The 19,062-nt window shown below is 44.5% G+C and overlaps 1 pseudogene; it reads right to left on the reverse strand.

The window, feature by feature from the left end:
* Nucleotides 1-702: 702 nt before the first annotated feature.
* On the reverse strand, nt 703-3,985 carry LOC123406455 (annotated as a pseudogene).
* Nucleotides 3,986-19,062: the final 15,077 nt, after the last annotated feature.

Genomic DNA, 19,062 nt, shown 5'->3' on the forward strand with positions numbered 1-19,062 from the left:
TGGAGGAGCTTTGCGCCTCGAACTACCCTTGTCCACCGGGCTACCGCGTCCCCACCGGCTGGAGCCTAAGCGCCGGCGGCGTGCCGGTCCCTCCCGTCCCTCAGGGTACTGCGCGCCGGGCGGCCATCACGAACCACTACTACCTCGACCTCACGCCGGAGCAGCGGATGAATCCCCGCTGGCATCCCGATAACCAGCATACTTGGGACGCCTTCTTCATCAATCGGCGTGAAAGGGCGCTCGCCAGGTATGAGGAGGACGGTCTGCCTCCTGGGAACTTCCACGAGGCCGGCCGTCGGCTATGGTGGTACGGCCGGACTCTGCAGAGCGTCATGGACTACATCACGGCCGGCGATATCCCCCGCCTGCGCTACCCTCAGTTCGAGCCACGAGCGCCGCCCGACGACAGCGACGACAGCAGCGACGACGACGGCGGCAACTTAGAAGGCGACGACTACCAGTACAACGACGACAGCGGCTATGAAGACTACGAGTATGCATATTATACGCCTAGGCAGGAGTATGACTAAATCACTCCAAATTTCATGTATCATCAGTGGTATCTCGAATCATTCGAAAATGGACACCAAACACATCACGGGTAATATAATTCACATGATCCATTCAACAAAGTTTGGTACAATAAATTATTACACATCATTTCTTCCCTTGTGTCCCTGCTTGCTTACGATTGTGCCGTATCCATGGAGCATCCTCATCATTTAACTTAATGCTTGGGTCGGTGTTCACTTTGAAGGGCGGAATTTCAGCAAACATATTATAATCTTCTGACATGTCTGTCTTGTCCTCCACTCCCACGATGTTTCTTTTCCCTGAAAGAACAATGTGGCGCTTTGGATCATCGCATGATGTACTGATCGTTTTCTTATCTTTCCGTTTCCTCGGTTTGCTACTCATGTCCTTCACATAGAAAACCTGAGCGACATCTTTCGCTAGGACGAATGGTTCGTCAAGGTAACCAAGATTGTTGAAATCCACCATTGTCATTCCGTATTGCTGGTCCACCTTTACCCCACCTCCTGTTAGCTTGAACCATTTGCACTGGAAAAAGGGACCTTAAAGGAGGGTCCATAGTCAAGTTCCCATATCTCCTCTATGTAACCATAATATGTGACCTCTTGCCCATTCTCGGTTGCTGCATCAAAGCGGACACCACTGTTTTGGTTGGTGCTCTTTTTATCTTGGGCGATCGTGTAAAATGTATTCCCATTTATCTCGTACCCTTGGAAAGTCGTTATAGTCGAAGATGGTGTCTTGGCCAACATGTACAGCTGATCTACAACATCATTGTCATTCATTAAATGTTTTCTCAACCAACTGCCGAAAGTCTCCATGTGGGCCTTCCTAATCCAGGATTCAGGCTTCCCCGGGTTGTGCGAGCGTAAAATATTCTTGTGTTTCTCAAAGTACGGAGCCACCAAGCTGGAATTGGTCAGTACAGTGTGGTGTGCTTCAGTCAGAGAATGGCCGTCCGTACATATCGTTGATTTCCTTCCGATCGTGCCTTTTCCACTTAGTCTCCCCTCGTGCCGCGATCGAGGAAGACCAATCGGCTTAAGGTCAGGAACAAAGTCAACACAAAACTCAATTACCTCCTCATTTCCATAGCCCTTGGCGATGCTTCCTTCTGGCCTAGCACGGTTACGAACATATTTCTTTAATACTCCCATGAACCTCTCGAAGGGGAACATATTGTGTAGAAATACAGGACCGAGAACGAAAATCTCTTCGACTAGGTGAACCAGGAGGTGCGTCATAATATTGAAGAAGGATGGCGGGAACACCAGCTCGAAACTGACAAGACATTGGATCACATCGTTCTGTAACCGTGGTAGAACTTCTGGATTGATTACCTTCTGAGAGATTGCATTGAGGAATGCACATAGCTTCACAATGGCTACTCGAACATTTTGCGGCAGGAGCCCCCTCAAAGCAATCGGAAGCAATTGCGTCATAATCACGTGGCAGTCGTGAGACTTCAGGTTTTGGAACTTTTTCTCCGCCATGTTTATTATTCCCTTTATATTGGACGAGAATCCAGACGGGACCTTCATACTGCTCAGGCATTCAAAAAAGATGAGCTTCTCTTCTTTGGTCAGAGCGTAGCTGGCACGACCTTGAAACCATTCCGGATGCCGGTCATCAGGGTCTTTCAAACGTTGCTGGTCCTGCCGTGCTTCCTTTGTATCATTTGTCTTCCCATACACGCCCAAGAAGCTTAGGAGGTTCACGCAAATATTCTTCGTAACGTGCATCACGTCGATTGCAGAGCGGACTTCTAGGACTTTCCAATATTCTAGCTCCCAGAATATAGATTTCTTCTTCCACATGGCTGCGTGCCCGTCAGCTCCCTTCGGAACTGATTGTCCGCCAGGACCCTTTCCAAAGATGACTTTCAAATCCTTGACCATATCAAATACCTCAGCACCAGTGCGTTCCGCAGGCTTCGGCCGGTAATCTGCCTTGCCGTTGTAATGCTTGCCTTTCTTTCTTACTGGATGAATTTTCGGAAGAAATCGACGATGCCCAAGGTACACGTTCTTCTTACAATTTGGCAAATGTACACTTTCAGTCTCATGTAAGCAGTGCGTGCATGCATTGTATCCCTTATTTGACAGTCCCGAAAGGTTACTAAGAGCAGGCCAATCGTTGATGGTTACGAAAAGCAACGCTCGTAGGTCAAATTCCTCTTCTTTGTGCTCATCCCACACACGGACACCAGGTCTTCCCCACAGCTGTAAAAGTTCATCAACTAATGGCCTTAGGTACACATCGATGTCGTTGCCGGGTTGCTTCGGACCTTGGATGAGCACTGGCATCATAATGAACTTCCGCTTCATGCACAACCAAGGAGGAAGGTTGTAGATGCATAGAGTCACGGGCCAGGTGCTATGGCTGGAGCTCTGCTCGCCAAAAGGATTCATGCCATCTGTACTTAGACCAAATCTTATGTTCCTTGCGTCAGCTGCAAAATCTTTGAACTCTCTGTCGATCTTTCTCCATTGCGTTCCATCTGCGGTGTGTCTCAACTCCCCTCCGACTTACGGTCCTCTTTGTGCCATCGCAACAACTTGGCATGCTCTTTGTTCCTGAACAAACGTTTCAACCGTGGTATTATAGGAGCATACCACATCACCTTGGCGGGAACCCTCTTCCTGGGTTTCTCGCCCTCAACATCGTCACCAGGGTCATCGCCTCTGATCTTATAACGCAATGCAGTGCATACCGGGCATTCATTCAAATTCTCGTATTCACTGCGGTAGAGGATGCAGTCGTTGATGCATGCATGTATCTTCAGAACCTCTAAACCTAGAGGGCATACAACCTTCTTTGCTTCGTACGTACTGGCGGGCAACTCGTTATTCTTTGGAAACATATTCTTCAACATTTTCAGCAAGTTTTCAAATGCCGAGTCAGCTACACCTGCCTGTGCCTTCCATTTCAGCAAATCCAGTGTGCAGCCCAGCTTTTTCAGACCATCATCGCATCCGGGGTACAACGACTTTCTGTGATCCTCTAACATGTGATCCAAATTCTCCCTCTCCTTTTCAGTTTCGCAGCGTCTCCGTGCATCAGCAATGGTCCGACCAAGATCATCAACGGTCTCATCACGTGCCTCTTCTTCACCTTCACCTTCCCCTTCACCTTCCCCTTCACCTTCAGCATCCTCCATGAAAGTATCACCGAAATGAGCAAGATAGCTTTCATCCATGAAATCATCCCCTTCTTCATCTTCTTCCATTATAACCCCTCTTTCTCCATGCTTGGTCCAACAATTATAGCTTGGCATGAAACCGTGCCGAAGCAGGTGCAGGTGAACTTCTCTTGAGGAAGAGTAACCCTTCTGATTCTTACAGTCAACACATGGACAGATAACAAAACCCTTCTGCTTGTTCGCATTAGCCACTACGAGGAAATCTTTCAAACCCGTAGTGAACTCGCGGGAGAGTCGGTTACCGTACATCCATTGCCGATTCATCTGCATTATTATAATATAAAATATATAATTAACCATCATGCATTTGTTAAACTAACTAGCTATAAACAATAGAAATTAAACAATGAACAACACACATGCATATATATTTTATCAATGACACACATGCATGAAAGGTTCAAGTTGCTAACCGCGATCGAGGAGGAAAAAATAAATGAGGAACCTCAAGTGTGGCTCCAACACTTCATATCATGTTTGTTTCACGCTCTTGGGGCATTTCATCAAACACCTTGTGTGCATAAGAGGAACCAAAAGCAAACCTACACCCCCTTGTGAAGCTTGTGAAGAGAAGTGGCACCAAATGGCTAAGTGAGTGTGCTGAACTGGTATCTATAGGGGAGGAGATTTAGTCGCGGTTGGCATGGCAAACCGCGACTAAAGGCCTTTGGGCACCTTTAGTCGCGGTTGGCCTGGCCAACCGCGACTAAAGCCCCTCACGTGCACCAGCTGGCCACCGAGCGCCCTGGCCCAGGCCTTTGGTCGCAGTTCGTCTGCCGAACCGCGACTAAAGAAATCATTAGTCGCGGTTCCTACAGTGTCGCGACTTATGGGGCTGGACGGAAGCCTCTTTTTCTACTAGTGGACACATTTGGAAGGATGATATGGGGATCTGGCCACATCAATGGGAGTGTTGTGTCACGCGATTGGAGTGAAGTACTGCTACCTCCATGACATCCAAGATGAACCGGACCTTGAGCAGCCCCTGCCTTGACGACTGGATGACCGTGGCCACCCTCACATCAGGCCAGTCCATCTCACGTTGTTGTTCCCTCGCATGCATACTGGACCTTGTGTGCCTCCTTGCCCGGTGGATCTCACCATACAATACATACCTTGCCGGCCGTCATACGGGCATCATAGCACCATGGGATGGAGAGGGTGAGGCTCATCACGGTGGGCAGCAATGTGATCCATCTCCAACAGCTCTTGATGCCGCTGCCACGCCAACACCTCTTTCGGCCACTTCACCATGCCCGCTCCTCCCCCCATCCATGTCGCACCTCTCACTTAGGCGGGGAGACTGGGAGCTGTGGCGCCTAGATGCGTCGGCTATGATGCTAGCCTAGCCAAGGTGACTACTCCCTCCAAGGTGGCCTAGCGGTGTCCCAGGATTGGACTCGAGGTTTCGAGAGATAACGAAAATAGCTACTATATCATGCATCACACGTGTGAAAAACGGAGAAATAGCGTAGCCAATGTTCGATTCCGTGATGACGTGTGGGCAGTTTCCAAAGGTACGTGTCCACCACCATTTTGTATATAATAGTATATGTGAGTGATCTAGAAAAAGGATAAGACCACAACCTTCATGTGTATATCTTACTTCATGAGTCCTCTAGTAACAAGTGTAAATTTTTGGAAGCCCTAAATTTTTCTCCAAAATATCAGAAAAAGGATCCCTTGCGGGCCTAATATTCTTAGTATATACTAGTACAAATACCCGTGCGTTGCACCGGGTAAAAAAATACAACATGCTTCATGTGTCATTATGCATTAGTTTTATATCCAGTAGGAAAAGAAATGTTCATTGTAATGGGGGACGCCCGTGCTTTGTTTCAGAGAAAACACAAAGACTCCTAGTCCTCCACATGCGTCAGCAGATCGGGCAGACCGGAAATCGCAAGCTCCTCCTCGTCCCTTAAAATCGTGATTTCCTCCTCATCCCTTGGAACGCCTTGCTGGTGTATCATCTACACACCATGGATCGTTGGTCGTGGTTGGCTTCCAATCTACGATAAGAAAGACGACCATGGCAATGTATAGTAAAAAATGATTGTGTCCATCAAACATCCATCAACGTGGCATGAAAGCACCTTGGCATTGTTGTTGCCACTTTTTCATTCCCATTTGTCCTATAAAACGGAACATTGTGAGAAAAAGGAAGTAGCTCACTTGGTGCCACCACAATGTTAGATTTCTCCTTAACTGTCGCAAATAAACTGACAAAGCCTTCAATCCTGACTAATGGGACAACAATAACGCCATCACTAACTGAAAAAATTGACAGGACTTTCACGACTTCATATTCATAGGATCTATGATTATCTGCATCTGATCCCCACTGCATGTTCTATCCCTTATAAAGAGCCCATACCTCACCCTTACTGGGATGTACTTCATATTTCCTCCGTTTGCCTTCCATGAAACAATATTTAAAAACATGAGTCTGTCTTGCGATATATTTGTTGTTCCTAAGTTAAAGCTTCCACAAGCAACGGGCAGTTCTTCATCAGACCATTTCTTCTTTGCTTCATTGCAATGCGCTCCAGCCAAGTGAGATGAACTTTAAAGTTGGAGGCATCAAAACCTTTTATTTTAGCATAATATCTTGGCATGTCATCAAGGTTATCAAAAAGGGTCCAGATCTGACCAATTGCAAACAGATTAGCATCCCTTAACTTCTCAAAATCGAAAAATCTGCATCACGGAAAGAAAGCTTCACAGAATAACAAGGTTGATTCTGACCAACAGTATGTGTAACTTTTGCACTGATATTGTCCTGATCACTTATATCTAGAGTTTTAGCTTCCTCTTGGATGTCTACTTTGCCGAATACATCAGATGGAACCGATTGCCTGTCAACATTAGTGACATTATCATCAAATATGCATTTGTTACTAGTGATCTAGAAAAAGGATAAGACCACAACCTTCACGTGTATATCTTACTTTTGCGAGTCCTCTAGTAACAAGTGTAAATTTTTGGAAGCCCTAAATTTTTCTCCAAAAAAACCAGAAAAAGGATCCCTTGCGGGCCTATTATTCTTAGTATATAGTAGCCAACACTTGAATTATGTAAAAAGAATGTATATATGTAAAAGACGAGAATGGCGTTTTGGAGCTCGGCCTCCATGAAGGCCGAAATTAAAAAAAAAATTAAAATTCGAAATTTTTTGTTTGAAACAATCTGAAAAAATATACAACTAAAAAAGGGTTAGATCTGTGTGTGTGCAAAATTTCATGTCGAAATACTTTAAAACGTGACCTATACAAAAAAAGACAAATTCATGGTGTGAAATGATGAATAGTAACATGTGTTAAAATGTCAGATTTGATTTTTTGCACAACCTTCATTTCAAACTATTTCGTTCTAAAAATTCACACACTTATGTATTATACATTCATCTATCTATGTATTTTTTCAGAATTTTTTGAAATATTAAAATACAAATTTTCACAAAATTTGAAATTTGCTTTTGGAGGCCTCCATGAAGCTCGTCCTCCAGAAGCAATTTCCGTGTGAAAGACATGCTACAGTCAAAACTTTTACCATGCATTTTCTACATAGGTTGCCTTTGTTTATGGTATACACTAGTGGCACGTATCGTGCATCATTTGGACCAACTTCACAAATACCCTTAAGGGACTCAATGTGAGCAATCAAGAACATGAGGTAACCTTTTCTCTGCCAAGTAAGCATATTGCACACAGTCTTATAGGTGTCGTCTCCTATGTTTCTTATGTTTCTTGAAGATATAAAATAAGCTGTCAATTTTAAATAAAGAAGATAAGTGTCGGGACCCCGATCCTAAGCCATAGGAATCCAGCTTGTAACACATCGCATCCCTTTGCGGTCTCATGCACGGTTAACCCCACGGTTGCCACCTTACCTTAGCTGAGACCGTTTGCGCCTTTTGACTCACGTATGCAATTGTGTCGCTAGCATTCCAATGCCAAAGAACCCGGGTCGACATGACTAGTCATAAACTCAAGTGGATCGGGTGTACAGAGACAGGCATACATAACCCAGTAAAGCAGGTGTCGATCATCAGCGAGTGTAGAGGAGTCGTAGCAAGCTACAAGGACTCCATTACACCGCATGACATTTCCCCGTAGGGACAGACACAACAACTAAGAAGGATACATGCCGGTCAACCAATGTGTCCGGAGCAGTAGCGAACTACCAAGGCTCATGGGATGCACAAAGGGGCATTTCTCTTTATAGAGAGCTACTAAGGGCATACGACTAGGTGTCGAATCCCATACATATCACAGTGCATCACACACACGCATGACATACTAGATATGCATAGATACAAGAATGGCATCACAACATAACCTTACAACATCACGACATTTATTTAGAAGACTTGAAAGAGTCTTGTATAATATGTTCATACAGGCAGGGGTCACATCATCCGACACTCAAGTCATACAAGCAGAGTTATACAGACCAACGGAAGCATAAAAGCTGTCTGAGTACAGACAGTTGAAAGCATAAGGCATAAAGCCTGACTATCTACATATCCCTTCTGAAAGGGGCCAGGTCGTAGCTGGGACACCAACTACTCGTCATCATCGATGTCTAGATAGAACCCACCTGTTGACTCATGGGTATCCTCTACTACAATTATTAAGCAAACATGAGTACAAGAGTACTCAGCAAGACTTTAGAACAGATCTATCTACTCATGCTCAGGTATCAATAAAGGGGGTTGTGGTGTTTCATGCAGCAAGCCAGCTTTGACTCTTTGGCTAGACTATACTATAATTTTAAATAGTTTTAACAACTTTGATAAGTCGTACACGAGTCCACTACCACCACAACAATACACTATCATGAACTCATTTCCGTCTCCCTACAGAAATGCCATGCATGACACTCACACTTATCTTGATACTTTTATGAGTGGCCATTAAAGTTATCTATGAACAACATATGTCCCAAGTAGTCCATATCCGCGGACGCGGCTATTCGAATAGATCATAACCCTGCAGGGGTGTACTTCTTCACACACGCTCTCGCCACTTATCGCCATGTGCACATCATGCACCTTGGCAACCTCCAAGCGGAAGCCCAGCGAGGGAGTCGACCACGACAGTTAACCACGCTAATACCTAGTCCAGGTTTATCGCCTATTTGAGAGTGAACCCGCACGGAAGTCCGACCGAGGTTTCCGCCATGGCCCCAAATGATGTGTGCAGGGTTCCCAAGCCCACCATCCGGGTGCCACTTGGTACACCGTGCCACTGCCTACCGCATCATAACCCACCTCTAAGGTGAGCACTATGCATGACCTCTAGCATGACTATAAACACCAGAAACTACTTGCAACTCCTGGACCGAGTACTAGGCGATTAATAAGCCAAGAGGGTCAATTAAGTATCCCAATGTGTGTTAGTATCTAGTCTTGGATTACATACACGGAACTCAGTTCCTAAGGACGGTTCCAATGAAACAACCCGCCATGTACTCCTACATAGCCTTTCATCGGTACCTTTACCAAATCAGGTTCCACACTTATCCTTTGTCACTAGAACACATTCATCCATTCCTGTTCATCACCCAGATGAAACAGACCTGACACTACTCTAGGCATAGCAAGCATAGCAGGAAATAGCACAACATGGCTCAAGCAACTACCAGGTATGATAGGTGCAGGGTTTGGCTATTTACTGTGACAATGACAGGTCATGCAAAGGAATAGGTTCAACTACCGAAGTAAAGCATTTGAAATATTTTGTCCTAATTCAATAAGTAGGAGCATGAGCAAGAACATGGGATTATATCGGGATGATCAAAAGGGTTCTTGCCTTGTTGCTCAGCAGATGGATTAAATCCGTCAGACGGATATTCGGACGTATCCGGAAGGGCAGAACCTACCGAAATAATAACAATCAGTCAATAACAATCATATGCAACAACATGATGCATGATCATGGCATGAAATGACATGTAGCATGAGCTAGTGTGGCTATCAACCTCACTATGAATCTGATTTGAATTCAAGATTCAAATATTAATTAAAGTAATATATTTAGCAAATTCATTTAATTGATTTGACCTGACGCTGTTTCATAACTTTGTTTTTCATGCATGAAAGTAGCACCATTGTGTTCATTGAATTTTTCTGATCAATTTGCATATATTATTTGTCAAATTTGGAGTTATATTTAATTTTCTATGAATTTCCAAAGTTTTAGCATTTTCTGGAATTATATTAAATCAGAAATATAGTACAGCATCAGCAGGTCCAACTGGCCGTTGAAAGTCAAACGTGACCAGTGGGACCCACTGGTCAATGACTCTAGTCAAATTCGAGTTAAATATTAAGTTAATTAGTTATTTAACACGGGCTGGCCAGCATGTCAGTGACTGTTTAGGGTTTTAATTAATCATTTATTTTTATTAACCTAAAGTTAATTAGTCAGGGGGCTGGTCCCACCTGTCATAGACCCAGGGGGGTCAACGCCACCGGCGATGGGTTCAAACCCACCGGCGGCGAGCCTCCGGTGACTCCAGGGACGACGGAGGGCTTCGGGATTGCTCCTCCGACGACCAAAAGGACGGCGGAGGGCACTAGGGGAACGACCACTCGATGGCACATCCATTTTTGCTAGTCTCAGGGGCTGAAATGGCCGGAGCTAACGCCGGCGACGAGCTCGGCGGCTGCCGGAGCTCGGGCAATGTCGAAGTCATCGATCCAGTGGGCAAAAGGTACGGGGCTTGGCTCCTACAACATCTACACGTCGAGCTGGAGCTGATGGTAGCCTCAGATCGACCAGCTGATCACTGGAGCGTCACCGGCGACGAGCTCTCGCGGTGGATCTCGTCGGGCTCTGGTGGAATCGGGGCCTAGAAAAAGGGATCGAGGGGGAAAACAAGGGCAAAAGATCCCTGGGCTCACAGGGATTGCAGAGGCATCGAAAGCGTGCTCGGGGACGGCCTGGAGAGGGAGAACGACGGTAGAGATCAACGGCGACCCAAGGAAGAAGATGACGGCGATCTGGCGATGCAGGGCTCGGGTGCTCTTCTCCTTTGGCAGGGACAACAATTTCGATGAGGCGGAGCGAACGGCGTGCTCAGAGAGGCTTGGGGTGGCCAGGAACGACGGCGAGCTCGAGCTCGGCTCCAATGGCGGCCGAGAGAGAGAGAGACGCAGGGGGCAAGTGAGGAGGGGGAGAGAGGTGGAATGGATTGCGGGGAGGGCTATCCTCCTTGCCAGCGCAACGGGGAGGTCCACGCAGGCACACACGTGCGTGGCCGCGCCGGAGCGAGCGGCGGCCACCTCCTGCTGCTCTCGCAAGAGGAAGACGACAGGGGAAGAGATGGGCTGGGCTAGGTGAGCGATAGGTGAGCGTTTTCTCTTTTCTTTCTTTTCTGTTTTCTGTTTTATTCTTTCTGACATTTGTTTCATTTTATTTTTGGCTCCAAACTATTTCTAAAATAGTATAAATAATGTTGGGGTGTTATTTGGAATATTTCCAACCCCATATAAAAAATTCAACATTTCATGAAACTCTGAAATATTAAATAAAATATATAATTGATTTCGTTGGCTTTTGTATTTAAAATAAAATGCCAAAAGTATTTTTGAAAAGAAATCTACCCCTGAACTGTGGTTTCCAATATTTATCAAAAAAGATTGACTTTTATGAGGGCCATTTTGGGTTCATTGATTTGTCACTACTTTGAATTATTTTTGAATATAGAGTTGCTAGGGATTTTCTCTTTGATTTTCATTTCCATTTTTAATGCAAGCATGAAAATATGAGCACAATCTTTCTAATCATCAAAGGGGTATCTAGGGATGTGACAACTCACCCCCAGTCAAAAGAATCTCGTCCCGAGATTTGGAAGTCGTCGGGAATAGCTTGGGATACTCAAGTCGAAGACGATCCTCTCTTTCCCATGTTGCCTCTTTTTAGAATGATTTGACCATTGAACTTTAAGAAACTTGAGGTTTCGACGTCGAGTGGTATGCTCAGCTTGATCAAGAATATGAACAAGGTATTCTTGGTATGAAAGGTTATCTTGGAGATCAAGCGTTTCGTGGTCCACTTCACGGATAGGATCCGAGAAGCAGCACCTCAGTTGCAAGACGTGGAAAACATCATGAACCTTGGAAAGATGCGGAGGAAGTTCCAACTGGTAGGCAAGTTCTCATCATTAGGCAAGAATGCGAAAAGGACCAATGTAGCGAGGAGCCAATTTGCCTTTGATACCGAAGCGATGGGTACCCTTCAAAGGTTTAACCCGAAGGTAAGCCTTCTCGTCAACTTCAAAGGTCACAACCTTATGATGACAATCATATTGGCTCTTTTGACAAGACTGGGCTGTTTTCAACTTTTCACGAATAATGCGAACTTGCTCTTCTGCTTCCTGGATCATATCCGGACCAAAGAGTTGCCTCTCTCCGGTTTATGACCAATTAAGAGGTGTTTGACATCTTCGTCCATAGAGAACTTCAAAAGGGGCTTTGCCCAAGCTTGATTGATAACTATTGTTATAAGCAAATTTGGAGAATGGAAGGCACTTCTCCCAATTCATACCGAACGACATAACACAAGCTCGAAGCATATCCTCTAGGATTTGATTCACTCTTTCGACTTGACCACTTGATTGAGGATGGAAAGCAGTGCTAAAAGATAGGTGAGTCCCCATGGCATTCTGAAAACTTTCCTAGAAGCGAGAAGTAAAAATACTTCCACGATCTGAGTTAATCTCCAGAGGAACACCATGAAGAGACACTATTCGAGAGATATATAACTCGGCTACCTCGCTAGCTGTTATACTCTCATGAACTGGAAAAGAATGAGCTACTTTGGAAAGACGGTCAATGACCACAAAGATAGCATTATTTCCTTTCTTGGTCTTGGGAAATCCAATGATGAAATCCATACTGACTTTATCCCATTTCCATTCAGGAATAGCTAAAGGTTGAAGGGTGCCAGCAGGCCTTTGATGTTTTGCCTTAACTCGACGACAAACGTCGTAGTTAGCAACGAACTCAACAATTTCTCTATTCATCCTAGTCCACCAAAACCTCCGGCGTAGGTCCTGATACATCTTAGTACTACCGGAATGAATGGTGAGAGGAGAATCATGAGCCTCCTTAAGGATCAACTGCCGCAGACGTTTGCTCTTAGGAACCACTAAACGGTTCTGAAAGAACACGACACCTTGCTCATTAATAGAGAAATCCATAGTGTTTCCGCTAGCAATATTCTCCTTGATCCGGGATATACCCTTATCATATGTCTGCACAGCTATGATTTGATCCCTAAGAGTAGGTTTCGCCACCAGGTTAGAAAGGAATCCTTGAGGAACAATGTGAAGGTTTAACTTCCGAAATTCCTCATAGAGATGTGGTTGAACTCGTTGTAGCATCAAATGGTTACAATAAGACTTATGACTTAGTGCATCAGCCATAACATTAGCCTTCCCCGGGGTGTAAGTTATCCCTAATTCGTAATCTGTGATCAACTCAACCAACCGTCTTCGCCTGAGATTCAAATCCGGCTAGGTGAAGACATTTTTCAGAGTTTGGTGATCAGTGAATATTTTGCAACGATTACCAAGAAGGTAATGTCGCCAGGTTTTAAGTGCATGGACTACAACTGCAAGCTCAAGATCATGTGTGGGATAATTATCCTCATGTGGACGCAACTGTCGAGATTCTTATGCAATCACATGACGATCCTGCATGAGAATGCAACCTAATCCTTGTCGCGAGGCGTCACAATAGATAACAAAGTCCTTAGAGAATCTGGTGGTAGCAACACAGGTGCGGAAGTCAGGCGTCTTTTCAGTTCCTGACAGCTATGCTCACACTGCGCTGTCCACTCAAACTGTTTATCTTTCTTGAGTAGTTCAGTTAGAGGCTTTGCAACCTTGCAGAAGTTCTCGACAAAGCGGCGACAATAGCTCGCTAGACCAAGAAAACTCCTAACTTGCTTAACCGATTTAGGATGAGTCCAATCAAGGACGGCTTGAACTCTCTCAGGATTGACAACAATACCCTTACCAGAGATTACGTGGCCTAAATAGGTCACTTTTGGTAACCAAAATTCACATTTTGAAAACTTGGCATAAAGGCGATGCTCTCGAAGTTTCATCAATACTAGCCTTAGATGCTCGACATGATCTTGTTCGTTCTTCGAGTATATGAGAATATCATCGAGGTATACCACGACGAATTTATCCAAATACTCCATGGAGATTGAATTCATCAAGCGAGAGAAGGTGGCTGGGGCATTGGTTAATCCAAAGGACATGATGGTGTACTCATATTGGCCATAACGAGTAACAAAGACCGTCTTTGGAATGTCCCCATTCTTGATCTTGATTTGATGCCAACCCAACCTCAAATCCATTTTGGAGAAGACTGAGGATCCAGCGAGCTGATCATACAGATCGTTGATCCTGGGGAGAGGATACATGTTCTTTATGGTGACCAGGTTAACTGGACGATAATCTACAACCATCCGGCCCGTTCCATCCTTCTTCTCGATGAAGAGGACGGGGCAAACCCAAGGAGAAGAGCTAGGATGAATGAAACCTTTATTCAAGGCCTCATCTAGTTGTTTCTTAAGTTTAGCTAGCTCCAAGGGTGCCATCTTATAGGGTCTTCTGGCTATTGGGCAGTTCCTAGAACAAGGTCTATCACAAACTCCACATCCCTGTCAGGTGGAATTCCTGGCAGTTCTTCTAGAAAAACATCCGGGAAGTCACGGACTACCGGAATGTCTTCAAGATCTGGGAGAGGACTAGCATTGAGGGAATAGAGTTGGCATTTGGCAGCTCGAGTAGAGACATTAACTATCTCACCCGAGGGATGGGTAAGCTGAACATTTCTAGTATGGGTATCAATCTTGGCATAATGAGCTGACATCCAGTCCATACCCAAGATGATATTGATATCCGAGGATTTAAGGGCTATGAATGATGCTAGAAAAACTCACATGTCTACTAGGATTTGATTGTCATAACTTATCCTAGAAGTTTCCCACTTACTACGAGGGTTTTGGACAACTAATGGTATTGGCATATCACAAAAGGACATGTTATGCAACTTCACATAACTTTCAGAAATGAAGGAATGAGATGACTTCATAGTCGGTATGAAGGAAAAGTACTTTCGATGATCTTCTGATTTTTTTCGGGATTTTAGGGAATATATAGGCGAAGGAGCTAGGGCATAGGAGGCCTAGGGAGCCCACAAGCCTGGGAGGCGCGGGCCCCCTGGCCGCGCCATGAGGGCTTGTGGGTTCCCTGGTGACCCTCTGCCTTGGTTCTCAAGTCTCCCGATGGACTTCTGTTTCAGAAAAAATCTTTTCGGAAGTTTTATTCCGTTTGGACTCCGTTCAAAATCCTCCTCTGAAAAGGGTCAAAAACACGGAAAAAATAGGAACTTCCACTTGGCACTGAGTTAATAAGTTAGTCCCAAAAAAGATAAAAAAGGCATACAAAACATCTAAAGTTTGACAAGATAATAGCATGAAACCATAAAAAATTATAGATACGTTGGAGACGTATCAAGCATCCCCAAGCTTAACTCCTTCTCGACCTCGAGTAGGGAAGTGATAAAGACTGGATTTTTGATGTGGAATGCTACCTATCATAGTTGTCCTTTGTAACTTCTTTCATGTGACACGAATGTTCAGATCCGTAAGATTCAAAGAAATAGTTTGCTATTGACATGAAAACAATAATACTTCAAGCAAACTAGCAAGGTAATCATGAACTTTCGAAATAACAAGGCCAGAGAAAGTTATCCCTACAAAATCATATAGTCTGGCTATGCTCCATCGTCCCCACACAACTAATTTAAATCATGCACAACCCCGGTATTGGCCAAGTAATTGTTTTTGCACCCTTACTTTCTCAAATTTTTATAACTATCACGCAATACATGAGCGTGAGCCATGGATATAACACTATAGGTGGAATAGAGTGTGGTGGTGGTTGTGAGACAAAAAAGGAGGAGATGGTCACATTGACTCGGCGTATCAAAGGGCTATGGAGATGCCCATTAATAGATATCAATGTGAATGAGTAGGGATTGCCATACAAAGGATGCACTACAGCTATAAGTATGTGAAAGCACAAAAGGAGAACTAGTGGGTGTGCATCTAACTTGCTTGCTCACGAAGACCTAGGGCAATTTGAGGAAGCCCATCATTGGAATATACAAGCCAAGTTATATAATAAAGATTCCCACTAGAATATGGTGGTGACGAAACGAGAGGCTCTCAATCATGAAGAACATGGTGCTATTATGAAGCACAAGTGTGGAAATAGATAGTAGCATTGTCCTTTCTCTCTTTTTCTCTCTTTATGTTTTTTTGTTTTTTTTGTTTGGGCTCTTTGGACACTTTTCATATGTATTTTTTTTGTGGGCAACTTTGGCCTCTTTTTTTTTATTTCCTCACATGGGACAATGCTCTAATAATGATGATCATCACACTTTTATTTATTCATAGCTCAAAACTTAGAACGATGATGACTCTATAGAAAAAACAGGAACTGACACTTGGCGCTGAGTTAATAAGTTAGTCCCAAAAAAGATATAAAAGGCATACAAAACATCCAAAGTTTGACAAGATAATAGCATGAAACCATCAAAAATTATAGATACGTTAGAGACGTATCAGTTCTCCACACTTGTAACAGATCACCTGATTGGCACTTTGTGCAGCATTACTAGCTGGACCACCATAGGTCTTTGCTGGAGGGTTCGTCTGGTTCGCTGAGGTGCCACATAGGATGGCCTCGGGGTATATCTTGGCAGCAGAGAGGAGGAGGAACCAGATGAGGAGCCCGAATCGCGAGAGTGCTTCTTCATGGCTTCATAGTCGGTATGACCAGTCTCGGCACTGATCGCCTTGTTGACAAGAGCTTGAAAACTTGTACATTCATGAAGGCGTAGGTTGATACGTCCATTTTGCATGATGCTTTCATGTTGATATTTATCACTTTATGGGATGTTATTACACTTCACGGTACAATACTTATGCCTTTTCTCTCTTATTTTGCAAGGTTTACATGAAGAGGGAGAATACAGGTATTTAGAATTATGGCCTGAAAAAGGAGCAAGTTTGAGATACCTATTCCGTGCAACTCCAAAAGCCGTGAAAATCAACGAGGATTTTTTTGGGATTTATAAAAAATACTGGCCGAAGAAGTACGGGAGGGGCGCCAGCAGGAGGCCACAAGCTTGCTAGGCGTGGCCTCCCCCTGGCCGCGCCTAGGGGGCTTGTGGGCTCCCACTTGGCCCTCTGGCTCCCCCCTTTTGCTACAAGAAGGGTTTCGTTCCAGAAAAAATCAGGAGGAGGCTTTTCGGAGGATTCGCCACCGCCACGAGGCGGAACTTGAGTAGAACCAATCTAGAGCTCCGGCAGGACAATCCTGCCGGGGAAACTTCCCTCCCGGAGGGGGAAATCGTCGCCATAGTAATCACCAACACTCCTCTCATTGGAGGGGACTCATCACCATCAACATCTTCATCAGCACCATCTCATCTCCCAACCCTAGTTCATATCTTGTAACCAATCTCCGTCTCGCGACTCCGATTGGTACATGTATATAAGGTTGCTAGTAGTGTTAATTACTCTTTGTAGTTGATGCTAGTTGGATTACTTGGTGGAGGAGTTTATGTTCAGATCTTTGATGCTATTCATTACCTATCTGGTCATGAATATGATTATGCTTTATGAGTAGTTACTTTTGTTCCTGAGGACATGGGATAAGTCATGCTATAAGTAGTCATGTGAATTTGGTATTCGTTCGATATTTTGATGTGTTGTATGTTGTCTCTCCTCTAGTGGTGTTATGTGAACGTCGACTACATAACACTTCACGATTATTTGGGCCTAGAGGAAGGCATTGGAAAGTAGTAAGTAGATGATGTGTTGCTAGAGTGACAGAAGCTTAAACCCTAGTTTATGCTTTGCTTCATAAGGGGATGATTTGGATCCACTAGTTTAATGCGATGGTTAGACTTTGTCTTAATTCTTCTTTCGTAGTTGCGGATGCTTGCGAGAGGGTTTAATCATAAGTGGGATGCTTCTCCAAGTAAGGGCAGTACCCAAGCACCGGTCCACCCACATATCAAACTATTAAAGTAACGAACGCGAATCATATGAACATGATGAAAACTAGCTTGACAGAAATTCCCATGTGTCCTCGGGAGCGCTTTACCTCCTATAAGACTTTGTCCAGGCTTGTCCCTTGCTACAAAAGGGATTGGGCCACTTTGCTGCATGATGTCCCACAAGCATATGGGATCGTAGTAGTTTTTGAGGGTAGAGTATTCAACCCAAATTTATTGATTCGCTCACAAGGGGAAGCTAAAGAATATTCTCAGGTATTAGCAGCTGAGTTGTCAATTCAACCACACCTGAAAGATTAATCTCTGCAAGCAAAGTATCAGTAGCAAGGTAGTACGATAGCAACGGTACCAGAAAAAGCTTTGACAATCCCCGGCAACGGCGCCAGAAAAAGCCTTGTTGGCGGAATGTTAGCGCCAACAAAGTCTTGCAACAAGTAACAGCGGAGTAGCAAGGAACAGTAGTAGTAGAAGTAGCAACAGCAGCAGCAAAGTAACAAGTAACAGCAGCAAAGTGGCCCAATCCCTCTTGTAGCAAGGGACAAGCCTAGGCAAAGTAACGTAGCGAGAACCGGTAGTAAAAGACTCATAGGCAATGGATCGGTGATGGATGAGTATGACGGATGTGATTCATTATGTAACAGCTATAACACGGAGAGATATGTGGCTAGCTCCCGTTCATCAATGTAATGTAGGCATGTATTCCGTATGTAGTCATACGTGCTTAGGGAAAAGAACTTGCATGACATCTATTGTCCATCCCTCCCGTGGAAGCGGGGTCTTAATGGAAACTATGATATATAATTAAGGTTCTCCATTTAATAAAGAACCGGACCAACGCATCAATACGCGGTGAATACATGAACTCCTCATACTATGATGATCTCCGGGAGTGGTTCCGGCTATTGTCACTCCGGGGTTGTCGGGTCATAACACATAGTACGTGACTACAACTTGCAAGATAGGATCTAAAACACACATATATTGGCGACAACATAATAGGTTCATATCTGAAATCATGGCACTCGGGCCCTAGTGACAAGCATTAAGCATAGCCAAGTAGTAGCAACATCAATCTAGAACATAGTGGATACTAGGGATCAATCCCCGTCAAGAACTAACTCGATTACATGATAGATCTCATCCAACTCATCACCGTCCAGCAAGCCTACGATGAGATTACTCACGAACAATGAAGAGCATCATGGAATTG

Source organism: Hordeum vulgare, chromosome 1H (genome assembly GCF_904849725.1).
Source record: "Hordeum vulgare subsp. vulgare chromosome 1H, MorexV3_pseudomolecules_assembly, whole genome shotgun sequence".
NCBI classification, from domain to species: domain Eukaryota; kingdom Viridiplantae; phylum Streptophyta; class Magnoliopsida; order Poales; family Poaceae; genus Hordeum; species Hordeum vulgare.